This window comes from Ruditapes philippinarum, unplaced genomic scaffold (genome assembly GCF_026571515.1).
Source record: "Ruditapes philippinarum isolate M1 unplaced genomic scaffold, ASM2657151v2 ctg2386_1_1_1_1, whole genome shotgun sequence".
In the NCBI taxonomy this organism is placed as follows: domain Eukaryota; kingdom Metazoa; phylum Mollusca; class Bivalvia; order Venerida; family Veneridae; genus Ruditapes; species Ruditapes philippinarum.
The window spans coordinates 85,640-101,669 of record NW_026851819.1 but is presented as its reverse complement, the minus strand read 5'-3'; positions in this window follow the sequence as shown (position 1 = coordinate 101,669).

Here is a 16,030-nt window from a genome sequence, read left to right as displayed (position 1 = left end):
GTCGCTATTTTATACATGCGTCGCAGCTTTTTCTGTCAATTATTTTGTTATGATGGTATAAAGATTATCAGGTTATAGGGACAGATTAAATCTATAAATAGTTAAGGTTTGCAATATTTAAGAAACTTGAAAGCAAAGTCGATTATATGTCCTGAATTTCGGTCGTATATACACATCCCTGAGACTGCTTAATTGTTGTAGGCTACTTTATTCTGTTATCCAGAATACTTTACATAATCAAGTTATAATTTATAAGCGCTAATATAAATTGTCAGTTTGCTCTTATTAATTGTTAATAGAATTAAAAATATCTTTGATATTAATGTCGTAAGTTAAGTACACAAAAAAATAATAAACAATCACTAAAACGGATGAATTGTACATCCTTTTGTCGTCTTAAAATGATCCAGTTTAAATGAATTTTAATCTGTATTTGTGCGACTGCTACTCTGTAAACATCAAAGACGCTGCTGACTTCTTAATATGTCTGCACAATCTCGTATTATTTACTCATATTATTTATATATGCATGTAAATTTACACAGCCAATGTGATGTTGCGTGTAGTTACTGTCAAATATAGTAAGACCTATTCAGGGTGTAAACTTTTTAAACTCGCTGGTTAAAACATGTCAGGGGTAGTATAAATTATGCAAATTTATATTGGCCAATCACAGGGGCAGTGTGTACAATGGAGCTGCATACCCGTCTCTAGATTTGCCACTACTTGCCAGCTATTTCCACTGAAAAGGATGGCAATTAGTGTAAACAAGCAATTATCATAGTATTGCAAGCAATCCATAAGTCCCCTACCGGTTAGAAACCCATCAACATTCTGAAAGGCCATTGGCCATTCACTAATGTTTCAATTTTTCTCTATTTTAAGTAAATTTGTTGGAAAAGTTCTTTAAAAGTGATCACAGGAAACAGTTTTTATGAACAGACAGACAGACGGACTGAAGGACACTCTAAAGTTAATATTTGAAACATCCCTGTTACCAAAATATAACATTTTAAAAGCAAAATTCTTAAAGAGGAGATAACTCTTGAATTAAAGATGCAATTTTATAAAAATTTTCAGGTCTTTTTGACTAATCTTGACTAAAGATTGTTATATTTGCCATGTTTTAAGCCTATTTGTTGCCAAGGCAACAGATATTTTTTCAAAATAGGAAGAACAGATAAGACATGCATAATCTCAAGACTGCTATCTACCCATATGTCAAGTTTCATAAAAATATTTCCAGTACTTTTTGCGTTATCACTGGATCCAGTTTATGTGTAAAATTTGCCATATTTTCAGCCTATTTGTTGCCATAGCAACCAGAATTTTCAACATAGGAAGAAAAGAAAAAGACGTGCATAATCTCAAGACTGTCATCTACCCATATGTCAAGTTTCATAAAAATATTTCCAGTACTTTTTGCGTTATCACTGGATCCAGTTTATGTGTAAAATTTGCCACATTTTCAGCCTATTTGTTGCCATAGCAACCAGAATTTTCAACATAGGAAGAAAATAAAAAGACGGGCATAATCTCCATACTGCCATCTATCCATATACCAAGTTTCATAAAAATATTTTCAGTACTTTTCAAGTTATCCCGGGATCCAGTTTTGTGGACGGACAGACTGACGGACTGACAGACAGACGGATGGACAGATGGACAGACGGACGGACGGACGAAGGGTAAACCTAAAGTCCCCTCCGGTAAACCGGTAGGGGACTAAAAAGAGGGCCATGATGGCCCTGAGGTCGCTCACCTGTATATAGGCCCCCCAACCCCCCTCCCCAACGTTGCAGGGCCAATTTAACCCAAGGGCTTTTATTTGCACAAACTTGGTAGACACCCATAAGAAGATGTTTCATGCTAAACATCTAAGCTCTAGCTCATTGGGCTTTTTAAAAGAAGATTTTTTTAAAGTTTTTACTATACACATATAGTTAAAAACAATGACACCCCTGGGGCCGGGCCAGGGCTTTTATTTGAACAAACTTTGTAGACACTTACTAGAAGATGTTTCATGCTTAATATCTAAACTCTAGCTATTTGGGTTTTTTCAAAGAAGATTTTTTAAGTTTTTGCTATACACATATAAAGAAAATCAATGACCCCCGGGGCGGGGCCAATTTTGACCCCAGGTCTTTTATTTGAACAAACTTTGTAGACACCTATTAGAACATGTTTGATGCTAAATATCTTAGCCATAGCTCTTTGATTTCTTTAAAAGAAGATTTTTTAAGTTTTTACTATATGCATATAGGGAAAATCAATGACCCCCCCGGGGCGGTGCCAATTTTGACCCCAGGTCTTTTATTTGAACAAACTTTGTAGACACCTATTAGAACATGTTTGATGCTAAATATCTTAGCCATAGCTCTTTGATTTCTTTAAAAGAAGATTTTTTAAGTTTTTACTATATGCATATAGGGAAAATCAATGACCCCCTGGGGCGGGGCCAATTTTGACCCCAGGGCTTTTATTTGAACAAACTTGGTAGACACCTATTAGAACATGTTTGATGCTCAATATCTTAGCCATAGCTCTTTGAGTTCTTTAAAAGAAGATTTTTTAAGTTTTTACTATATGCATATAGGGAAAATCAATGACCCGCCGGGGCGGGGCCAATTTTGACCCCAGGGCTTCTAGTTGAACAAACTTGGTAGACACGCATTAGAACATATTTCATGCTAAATATCTTAGCTCTAGCTTTTTGGGTTCTTTAGAAGAAGATTTTTTAAGTTTTTACTATATGCATATAGGGAAAATCAATGACCCCCCGGGGCGGGGCCAATTTTGACCCCAGGGCTTTATTTGAACAAACTTGGTAGACACTCACTAGAAGGTGTTTCATGCCAAATATCTAAGCTTTAGCTCTTATGGTTTTTTAAAAGAAGATATTTAAAGTTTTTTCTTTCGGTTGCCATGGCAACCAGAGTTCTGCATGGAATTAAATTCTTTGAACAATTTTTAAAGGTGACCACCAAAGGAACATTCCTGTGAAGTTTGGATGATGTCATTTAAAGTAAAAGTTTACGGATGTACGACGGACGGACGCCGGACGGGCGCCGGACGAAAAGCGATCACAAAAGCTTACCCTGTCACTTTGGGACAGGTGAGCTAAAAAGGTGGCATTAACTGGAAAATGACAAAATTGCACTCTTTTTCCACTGTAGTGGCAAATTTACCACCAAATGCCACTATCCTTTGGTGGCATTTAGGTGGTAATTGAGTGGAAACTTGAACATAGACTTTTGTCATGGTGGAAAAAGGGTGGAAATTGGTGGAAAATGAAACTTAGTTTATTTTGAAGGTGGAAAATGAGTGGCTTTTAGTGGAAAAGTGAAACTCTTACTATTTTCTGGGTGGCAAATTAGTGTAAAAAAACTTAGAAAATTTTGCGAGTAACTTTTAGTCAACTAGAACTGTGTCCAAAGGACACGGATGCCCCCACTGACAACATATATATGGTATATAGTGAAAAATTCAACAAAGGGCCATAATTCTGTTAAATTTGGTCGCAGCAAAAATTCCTTCCTTTACTACCATTTACACATTAAGGTTGTTCATCCCTGGAAGTTTAAGCAAAATCTACCATCCGGTTTAAGAGGAGTTGCGTTCACAAAATTTCTATATGGTATATAGTGAAAAAATCAACAAAAGGCCATTATTCTGTTAAATTTAGTCAAAGCAAAAATTCCTTCCTTTACTACCATCTACACATTAAGGTTGTTCATCCCTGAAAGTTTAAGCAAAATCTGCCATCCGGTTTAAGAGGAGTTGCGTTCACAAAATTTCTAAATGGTATATAGTGAAAAAATCAACAAAGGGCCATAATTCTGTTAAATTTGGTCGCAGCAAAAATTCCTTCCTTTACTACCATCTACACATTAAGGTTGTTCATCCCTGTAAGTTTAAGCAAAATCTGCCATCCGGTTTAAGAGGAGTTCCGTTCACAAAATTTCTACATAGTGTCTAGTGAAACAAGCAATTATCATAGTATTGCAAGCAATCCATAAGTCCCCTACCGGTTAGAACCCCATCAACATTCTGAAGGGCCATTGGCCATTCACTAATGTTTCAATTTTCTCTATTTTAAGTAAACTTGTTGGAAAAGTTCTTTAAAAGTGATCACAGGAAACAGTTTTTATGAACAGACAGACAGACGGACTGAAGGACACTCTAAAGTTAATATTTGAAACACCCCTGTTACCAAAATATAACATTTTAAAAGCAAAATTCTTAAAGAGGAGAATAACTCTTGAATGAAAGATGCAATTTCATAAAAAATTTCAGCTCTTTTTGACTAATCGCAAATATTGTTATATTTGCCATGTTTTAAGCCTATTTGTTGCAAAGGCAACTGATATTTTTTCAAAATAGGAAGAACAGATAAGACATGCATAATCTCAAGACTGCTATCTACCCATATGTCAAGTTTCATAAAAATATTTCAAGTACTTTTTGAGTTATCACTGGATTCAGTTTATGTGTAAAATTTGCCATATTTTCAGTCTATCTGCAACCAGAATTCTCAACATAGGAAGAAAAGAAAAAGACGTGCATTTTTTTGTTTTTTTTGTTTTGGGTTTTACGTCACATCGACACAGTATAGGTCATATCGCGACATTCCAGCTTTACTGGTGGAGGAAGACCTCAGGTGCCCTTCCGTGCATTATTTCAGGCACGAACGGGCACCTGAGTAGAACCACAGACGTTCCGTAAGCTAGCTGGATAGCTTCCTCACATGAAAGAATCCAAAGTCCCTGTCGGGATTTGAAACCACAGCGGTGAGGGGCAAGTGGTTTGAAGTCAACGACCTTAACCATAATCGTGCATAATCTCAAGACTGCCATCTACCCATAATTATGTCAAGTTTCATAAAAATATTTCCAGTACTTTTTGCTTTATCATTGGATCCAGTTTATGTGTAAAATTTGCCATAATTTAAGCCTATTTGTTGCCATAGTAACCAGAATTCTCAACATAGGAAGAAAAGAAATAGACGTGCATAATCTCAAGACTGCCATCTACCTATATGTCAAGTTTCATAAAAATATTTCCAGTACTTTTTGCTTTATCACTGGATCCAGTTTATGTGTAAAATTTGCCATATTTTCAGCCTATTTGTTGCCATAGCAACCAGAATTTTCAACATAGGAAGAAAAGAAAGACGTGCATAATCTCCATACTGCAATCTATCCATATACCAAGTTTCATAAAAATATTTTCAGTTCTTTTCAAGTTATCGCGGGATCCAGTTTTGTGGACTGACGGACTGACAGACAAACGGACGCTCGTGCCTGAAATAATGCCCGGAGGGGCACCTGGGGTCTTCCTCTACCAATAAAAGCTGGAAAAAATGGACGAAAAAATCTTGGCGGGACGCTCTAAGATGGCCCGACTTGAGTGTACGGTCGCCCATATGGGCTTTCCGGCGGCAACCTTAAATAAACGCATAAAAAAAAAACAAAAAAAAAAACAAGAGGGCCCTGAGGTCGCTCACCTGTATTTAGGCCCCCGGAGCGGGGCTAGTTTAAACCCCAGGGCTTTTATTTGAACAAACTTGGAAGACACTCATTAGAAGATGTTTCATGATGTTAAGTTTTTACTACACACATATAATGAAAAACAATGACCTCCCCCCCCCCCTTTGGCAGGGCCAATTTTAACCCAAGGGCTTTTATTTGAACAAACTTGGTAGACACCCACAAAAAGATGTTTTCTGCAATCTAACCTCTAGCTCATTGGGATTTTTAAAAGAAGATTTTTTTAATTTTTACTATACACATATAGTTAAAAACAATGACACCTCTGGGGCGGGGCCACTTTTAGCCCCAGGGCTATTATTTGAACAAACTTTGTAGACACTTACTAGAAGATGTTTCATGCTTAATATCTAAACTCTAGCTATTTGGGTTTTTTCAAAGAAGATTTTTAAGTTTTTGCTATACATATATAAGGAAAATCAATGACCCCCGGGGCTGGGCCAATTTTGATCCCAGGGCTTTTACTTGAACAACTTTGTAGACACCCATTAGCACATGTTTAATGCTAAATATCTTAGCTCTAGCTATTTGGGTTCTTTAAAAGAAGATTTTTTAAGTTTTTACTATATGCATATAGGGAAAATCAATGACCCCCTGGGGCTGGGCCAATTTTGACCCCAGGGCTTTTATTTGAACAAACTTGGTAGACACTTATTAGAAAATGTTTCATGCTAAATATCTTAGCTCTAGCTCTATGGCTTCTTTAAAAGAAGATTTTTTAAGTTTTTACTATATGCATATAGGGAAAATCAATGACCCCCTGGGGCGATGCCAATTTTGACCCCAGGGCTTTTATTTGAACAAACTTGGTAGACACTTATTACAAGATGTTTCATGCTAAATATCTTAGCTCTAGCTCTATGGGTTCTTTAAAAGAAGATTTTTTAAGTTTTTACTATATGCATATAGGGAAAATCAATGACCCCCAGGGCGGGGACAATTTTGACCCCAGGGCTTTTATTTGAACAAACTTTGTAGACACTCACTAAAAGATGTTTCATGCTTAATATCTTAACTCTAGCTATTTGGATTTTTTCAAAGAAGATTTTTTAAGTTTTTGCTATACACATATAAGGAAAATCAATGACCCCCCCGGGGCGGGGCCAATTTTGACCCCAGGGCTTTTATTTGAACAAACTTGGTAGACACCTATTAGAACATGTTTGATGCTAAATATCTTAGTCATAGCTCTTTGAGTTCTTTAAAAGAAGATTTTTTAAGTTTTTACATAATATGCATATAGGGAAAATCAATGACCCCCCAGGGCGGGGCCAATTTTGACCCCAGGGCTTTTATTTGAACAAACTTTGTAGACACTTATTAGAACATGTTTCATGCTAAATATCTTAGCCATAGCTCTTTGAGTTCTTTAAAAGAAGATTTTTTAAGTTTTTACTATATGCATATAGGGAAAATCAATGACCCCAATTTTTAAAGGCGACCACCAAAGGAACATTCCTGTGAAGTTTGGATGAAATTGGCTTAGTGGTTTATGAGGAGATGTCATTTAAAGTAAAAGTTTACGGACGGACGGACGACGGACGGACGCCGGACGAACAGCGATCACAAAAGCTCGCCCTGTCACTTTGTGACAGGTGAGCTAAAAAGAATTCAAAGGAATTCAGGTCAGTTAGCATGCAAACACAAAGGAAATGATTGATATTGTAGCAATTCAGCAATTCTGGAGATATTTTTTTTTTAATGAAAGGGTGCATATTTTTGATTTCTCAAAGAAAACATTAAAAGTCTTAATAGTGTAGTAATTAGAAATGACAAGTTTTAACTGAGGCATGAATGTGTAGATTATAACATGGGACAAGAAGATAAACAGCAGAATCATTCCAAGTTAAAGTCTCAGGTAAACAACTTTTACATACATTTATGCAGAAACAGTTAAGCTTTTTAACAAAAAAATATGAAGTGTTATTGTATAAAATTAGGTTTTAAATTTGTTTTTTTTAACTTGACTATTTCAAACAGAAAGCTGCATGTATATATAAAGAATGTAGGAAGATCTTGACTTTAGCATTATTTCTTAAATAAAGAATGTTAGAAATTTTAAGTTTGAGAAAAAAAATGTTAGAAATTAATCAGTAAGTACAATATCATTATGTATAATATTACATAAATCAAACTATAGATAACCAGGTACCTATATTACTACAACTTTCATGCTATAAACATTTTTCATGTGTGTAACACGTAGAGCAGATCAACATTAACTGTTTTATTAGTAAGTTTCATTCCTTCAGTATTGTAATTCAGCTTTCATGGTGCAGAAGATATATAACCATAACTAGACAGTCTAAAGTAACAAGCTGTTAGAATAGCAGCTCATTACAGAAACAGAATTATTCTTTTGCAGTGACAAAGCAATGAGGAGCTGCCTGGAGCAATGCACATGTTCTTCAGAGACTTTACAAAGGTATCTTGTTAATTCAAAGTTATTTTAGAATTGATAGGAAAGAAATATCATAGTACCCAATAAGACTCTTACCAGTTCTTAATAGATATAGATAATTAGTCACTATTTATAAACCTACTTTTATTTAAACACTTTACAACACTTTATTTGCTTTTAGATTTCATTTTACAAATTTTACTGTTTTTAATTGTACACTTTAGCTAAAAAAATTTGTAAAATATTTATCCTGATGAAGGTTCGTTAAGAACCGAAACCGGTAGATTATTTATTTACTCAACAACGTGTTGTATTTCTTTATTTCTTTTTTATTTTGAAATTTTAGAGTTGTACACATATTCTTAAGATTTTATAAGTGTTTCATTTTTTGTATTACTAATTGGATATTGATAATCATATTTTAGGACCAAGTGATGGCAGAATTGAGGCACTATGCCTCATCTGAGAAGGGTACAACAAGGTTCTTCAGAATGCTTTTCAATATAGAAGAGATTAAAGGCCGCTCATAGTTTGGTATGAGGAAAGGAAAGAGAGAGTCTGACGCTAGACCTGCTCGAGCAGACAAAGCAAAACTTAAGTTCTTGGAAGGTAACTTATGAACTGAATAAAAATATCATATTTGATTCTGGGTATATTTTCTACCTTGAAGTAAATTAGAAAAGTTTGACATAATTCTTCCATGTCTGCAATGCTGTTTTGTTAAAGTGCTTTAATCATATCTATGCACTCAACTTGAATATAGAAATATCCAATAGTCATATAAAAATGTAAACTAATGCTTTTAATTATTGTATTAATCATATTTTTTTGTTTTAGATTGTGTGCTGGAAAAGTGGCCAACAACCCCAGGAATTGAAATCTGGAGGGTGATTTGGCACCTCCTCAAACCGTCCAGGAGTAGCAAGATAAACTGAAGAAAATAAATGGACTCATATTTTGTTATTTTTTGTGCCAAAATTTTCCAATGGAGACAATAAAAAGGATTATTTTTAAAATTTTGTTTTGTTTGTCTTTTAGGGTACAGGGTGCCTTTCAAGAAGTTTCCAGCTATTGCCACCCACAAGGTGGAAAATTTCTGAAAGGGTGAAAACAGGTGGCATTTAGTGGAAACTGAATTTGCCACTTTCTGGTGGCAAAATGGTGGAAAGTTGGTGCAAAATGGTGGAAAAGTGTCTAAATACTCCACCAACTTTCCACCCTAATGGTGGCAAAAGGTGGAAATAAGTGGCATTTTGTGGAAAATGAGTTTGCCTAAATGGTGACATAATGGTGGAAATTTGTCTAAATACTCCACCATCTTTCCACCATGTTGGTGGCAATTAATGGAAACAAGTGGCATCTAGTGGAAAATGAGTTTTCCACCCTAAGGTGGCATAATGGTGAAAATACTCCACCAACTTTCCACTCATTGGTGGCATTATTGGTGTAAAAAAGGTGGAATTAACTGGAAAATTATATACCACCAGTCCTGCTCAAATTTTTCACCATTTTCATGATTTGGGTGGCGTTTTGGTGGCATTATTGGTGGAAAATTGTCTAAATACTCCACCATTCAAAAGGGTGGCATTTAAGTGGCAAATCTAGGGACGGGAATTATTATCATGTCATCTAAATGTGTTAATTGTGGTCACTTATTGGCAGTAACTGAAATCTTTATATTATGCCTAGAGGCAAGAATTACATTATTGACAAGCGCTGTGTGATATGTAAAGGTAAGTAAAAATGCACGGCAATTAATTGTAAGATTACTTTTCATTAGGTTATTTATTTATTTTTTTACAAGAAAATGAACATCCACAAATTTAAGAAACCACAAAAAGGCCTGTTTTGATAAAACCACAAAATTTCATGCCCACAAATATAAGTGAATTCGCAGTCTATAGTTTGAACTATTTTTTGTAGAGGTCCACTGGACAAATTGTTTCATACCAAATATCTAAGCCATTATATAGCTACATATAAGGAAAATCAATGACTAATGGGGCCGGCCAATTTTTTTCCCTGGGCTTTAATTCGAACAAACTTGGTAGTCACCCACTAGCAGATGTTTCATGCTAAATATCTAAGCTCTAGCTCTTTGGTTTTTTTACATTAAGATTTTTTATTTGTTTTTAGCATATAATAAAGGAAATCAATGACCCCTTGGGACAGGGTCAATTATGACACCAGGGATTTATTTGAACAAATTTGGAAGACACCCACTAGAAGATGTGTCATTGCCAAATATCTAAGCTCTAGCTCTTTGGCTTTTTTAGAAGAAAAACAGTTACTATAAGATAAAATAAAGTTGGGATTTGGAGTTTTCATGACTTCTTTTATCTCCCTGAGATTTCTGAACTTCTACTCAGTGAGACTATCTAACCTACAAAGTTTCAAGTTGATACCTTTAATTATTTTCAAGTAATGTTATAGACAGATGTTCATATCTACTATTTTTGTCAAGGTCCACTGGACAATACATAAATTTAAATTTGTGTTGGTTTTTTATCTATTTGTCCTATAGACAAATTTTCAAAGTGATAAAAAGGGAAATAAATGAGAAATTGATGGCACAATTATATAACTTGGCAATATCATGTTCCTTGATAAGTAAGTGTGGACATTTTAAATATATACTGTAGTACAGATAGAACTTACAGTATATCAAACTTGCCAGTTTAGGTTAACCATAAATATCCATTTTCAGAGTACTGAAAATGACAATAACTTGGAAAAATAGAAGCCATAGTTATGTAACTTGTCCAGATCATGTATTTTGTATTCATTAATAAGTGTGTAAATATGAACCCATTGGTACTGGTTTAACTTGCCGTTTTAGGTTAACCTTATACAGACAAATAGACAGAATGACATCTGGATGTATGGTTTAGTTTACTGGTGAAGAGGAGATGTGCTTATCTTTGCCTTGTACAAAGAATATTACTGTTTAAGCCATGATTAATATATAAATAAAGCCTTATGTCTCCAGTTTTTGTGTTAGTATTTACCAGTACTCAGCCAAGGATATAAATGCAACGAATTTGCTTGTTGATGATTGGATTCAAACAGTAGGGATAACATTTGTGTAAACATCAAAGATTGATAGATTCTTTTGAAGAGCCCAATAGTCACTTGTCAGAGGTCATCTTGTGTGTAAATTTTATGTATGTTCTTTAACACTGGAAAAAGTATGATTAATTATTTTATGGATGCTATTTTGTTTTCACAACTTTACAGGACTCTTTTGTGTATTTAAACACTATAGAATTTTCACAATTGGTGATGACAATGGTAATATTTTCAACATTTTAAAACAGGCGTGCAAATGGTCGCTGCAGAAAAATGGGTAAAACGTCCAAGGGAGCAACAGTCTGGGGCAAATGTCCAGATTGATACTGCCTCAAAAGGGGTACAAGAAGTTTTCGCTCACCTGAGAAATAGGTCAAAAGGTAAAACTGGAGCCCCGTTTTACCCTAGAAACACCATTTGAAAACAAGGGACAGTTAATCTGAACAATTTTGTGTACTGTCACCATGAAAATTTTTGTGTAAGTTTATTTCAAAATTGAACCAGTGGTTTAGATCTGGTTTAGATGTTGTTGTTTTCTAATTTTAGCTGTGGCGGCCATTTTATTAAACAGTTCAGCCAATCACTAAATGAGAGGTGAGCTAATAAAAAGATGACAGATAAAGAGAAAGAAAATAAACAATGACCTGGCTGGGGATTGAACTGTCGACTTCAAATCCCTTTGGCCGGGTAAATTTTGAACCTAGGGGTGTTATTTCAACAAACATGGTAGACATACACTAGAACATTTTTTGGATTTTCATAAGAAGTTTTTACTATATACATGTATATATAGGGAAAATCAATGACCCCCTGGGGGCAAATTTTGACCCTAGGGCATTTATTTGAACAAATTTGGTAGACATACACTTCTGTTCATGCCAAATGTCTAAGCTCTAGCTCTTTTGGATTTTCACAAGAAGTTTTTTTAAGTTTTCACTACGTATATATACGTATAGGGAAAATCAATGACCCCTGGGGCGGGGCCAATTTTCACCCAAGTGCTTTTATTTTAACAAACTTGTTAGATAATTACTACAAGATGTTTCATGCCAAATATCTTAGCTCTGGCTTTTTCAGTTTTTTACAAGATTTTTTTTTAAAGTTTTCACAATATACATATAAGGAAAATCAATGACCCCTTGGTGGGGCCAATTTTTACCCTAAGGCTTTTATTTGAACAGACTTGGTAGAAATCCACTAGAAGATGTTTCATGTTAAATATCTAAGCTCTAGCTCTTTTGGTATTTTACAAGAAAAATCTTTAAGTTTTCACTATATACATATAAGGAAAATCAATGACCCCCAGGGTGGGTGGGGCCAATTGTGACCCTAGGGCTTTTATTTGAACAAACTTGGTAGACATCCACTGGATGATATTTCCTACCAAATATCTAAGCTCTCACTCATTCAATTTTCTACAAGAAGAATTTTAAAGTTTTTATTATATGTACTTAATGAAAATCTAAGACCCCCAGGGGCAGGGGCAGTTTGGACCCAAAGGCTATAATTTGAATAATTTTTGTAGAGTTTCAGTACATGATGTTACAAACAAAATATCTAAGCTCTAGGCCTTGCAATTTCAGTAGAGAATTTTTTTTAAAGATTTTATTTCAAAAATCTATTTTTCCCTCTCCTGACCCAGATGTTCAAATGAGCAGAACCATTTGAACTATTTTAGTAGAGCTTTAAGATAGGAATATCCCAGAAAATTTTCTATCACATTTGGCCCAGTGGTTTCTGAGAAGTTTGTTTACAAAAAGTTGACGATGGATGCACAGATGCACTGACAGACGCCAGACAAATTGTGATCACAAAAGCTCACATATAGCACTTTGTGCTCAGGTGAGCTAAAAAGGAGAATGATGACCTACTAGTTATAACCTATCAATATGTGAAATTTAAAGACCTTGACCTTTGAACTAGAGACCCCATTATGAATAATAAATATGTGAAATATCAAGACTTTGTGATAAAAAGTTTTCAAGGTAATAAGATGTAACCATATTTACATTTAAGGCCCCTGTGACCTTGACCTTTGAACTAGTGATCCCAAAAACAAAAGGAGTCATCTACTACATATGGCTATTCAATATAAGAAATAAAAAGACTTTGTAATAAATAGTTTTTATGAGCAAAAATCTATTCTGACAATTAAGGCCCCTGTGACCTTCACCTTTGCCATAGTGATCCAAATATCAATAGGGGATATCTACTTGTTATGGCCAATCATTCTATGAAATATGTCTTTGTGATCAATAGTTTTCAAGATAATGAGTGGAAACTATTCAAACATTTCAGGCCCCTGTGACCTTGACCTTAAACCTAGTTACCCCAAAATCGGTAGGGGTAATCTAATAGCTATGGCCCATCAATATGTGAAATATGAAGACTTTGTGACAGTTTTCAAGATAAAAAGCAGAAAACATTCTGACATTTAATTCCCCATGACCTTGACCTTTGACCAGAAAACCAATAGGGGTCATTTACTAGGTATGACCAATAAATCTGCCAAATATGAAGACTTTGTCAACAAAATATGTTTGTAAAACATGTATGTCCCGATTAGTCATAAGATCAGGTTATTATGACTGACTTTTGCCCTAATGAACAAAAAATTAATAAGGGTTATCTACTGGTCATGACTAGTCACTAGGTAATAATTATGATGACCACATAGGTTGTGTGCAGCAATTTTATGACATCTTACCAAATAATATATGCATAAATTCTATGAATAATGTAGGCCTCATTAATGACAGCCAAGATGTTATATTATACTAGAAATGTGTCCATAGGACACATGTGCCCCCACCGCGCCACTGTTCTGTCAATCTTTTTACTAAGTCAAGGGAAATAACTCTACAAATACTGGATAAATCCACAAGCGAAACCCCAGGTGCAAATCTTAATATGCTTAGCAACCTGCCCATAAGGTTTAATGACTCTATGTCAAATCCTTTTTGAGTAACTTGCAACACAAGTTGAAAATTGCAAAAAATTTCTAAGTGAAGGGCAATAATTCTAAAAACACTAAATAAATCCAGACAAAAATACCTGGTGCACAAATGCACATGCTGATCAATATTCCTGTAAAGTTACATGACTTTAGGTCAAATACTTTTTGAGTCAGGTGCGACACATGTTGAAAATTGCAAAATTTTACTAAGTCAAGGGCAATAACTCTGAAAATACTAAAAATATCCAGACAAAAATACCCAGGTGCACAACTACACATGCTGATCAACATTCCTGTAAAGTTTCATGACTCTAGGTCAAATACTTTTTGAGTTACGTGCGACACAAGTTGAAAATTGCAAAATTTTACTAAGTCAAGGGCAATAACTCTAAAATACTAAAAATATCCAGACGAAAATACCCAGGTGCACAACTACACATGCTGATCAACATTCCTGTAAAGTTTCATGACTCTAGGTCAAATACTTTTTGAGTTACATGCGACACAAGTTGAAAATTGCAAAATTTTACTAAGTCAAGGGCAATAACTCTAAAAATACTAAAAATATCCAGACGAAAATACCCAGGTGCACAACTACACATGCTGATCAACATTCCTGTAAAGTTTCATGACTCTAGGTCAAATACTTTTTGAGTTACGTGCGACACAAAAGTGAACAGACGGACGGACGGAAGGATGGACGGACAAGGGTAAATCTAAATGCCCGCCACTAAAGTGGGGGCACAATAAGACCTTAGAATGTGTATAATAAAAGCATTTTTAGCTAAATATAAAAATATCAACCAAGGCAACAAGAGTTGTTGAGTTATTGGTCAGAAACCGTCTTTAAGTACAAGGTCAATATGACACTGACCCCCTGACCCCAAAATCAATAGGGGTCATCTACTGGTCAAGACCAATGCACATACAAAGTTTGAGGGCCAGCAGCTATGGGCTTGTAAAGTTATTAATTGGAAATTGTTTTCACCTACAATGTGAATATGACCTTGACCTTTGACCCCTTGACCCAAAAATCAATAGGATTCATCTGCTGGTCATGAACAATCATCATACCAAGTTTGAAGTTCCTAAGCGTTCTTTAGTTATTGATCAGAAACAGTTTTTACCTACAAGGTCAATGTGAGCTTGACCTTTGACCCCTTGACCCCAAAATCAATAGGGTTCATCAGCTGGTCATGAACAATCATCATATCAAGTTTGAAGTTCCTAGACCTATGTGTTCTTTAGTTATTAATCGAAACTGTTCTTACCTATTAGGTCAATGTGACCTTTGACACCTTGACCCCAAAATCAATAGGGGTCATCTACTGGTAATGACCAATCATCATACCAAGTTGACCTAAGTGTTCTTTAGTTATTGATGGGGAAACTGTTTTTACTTACAAGGTCAATGTGACCTTGACCTTTGACACCAAAATCAATAGGGGTCATCTACTTATCATGACCAATAATCATATCAAGATAATCAGCCGAAACCATGTGGTCTACCGACAGACAGACCGACCTAACGCCATAGCAAAACAACATACCCATTCTTCACTGGGGGGGGGGGGGGGGGGGGATAAAAAAATCTTTTGGGTTTCCATGGCAACAAGAGTTCTTCAAGGAATTTAATTATTTTAACAACTTTTGGTAGACCTTCATGCAAGGAACATACATGCCAAGTTTCATAAAATTTGGCCAAGCGGTATTGGAAGAGAGGTCAATGAAATGTTAATACACAGATGACAGACAACAGGGTGTCACCAAAGGTCACCTTTGTCACTTTGTGACAGGTGAGCTAAAATCAAACTTGCCGGTTTACATTAACTTAGTATGAACAGATGGATAGACATGCACTGAAAGGAATAAGAGGCCCATCTTATGTTTAATAATGTTCTTGTTGTTATTGGAATTAACTCTCTATTTATTCTCATTAATTTTTGCTCTGTATATAGTTAGATTGCCCCTGTAGTGCAAATAAATAGACGGTTCAATTACTATATGCTTAGGTGCATAAAATTCATGATGTAAGTGAATATTTTAAGTCAATTT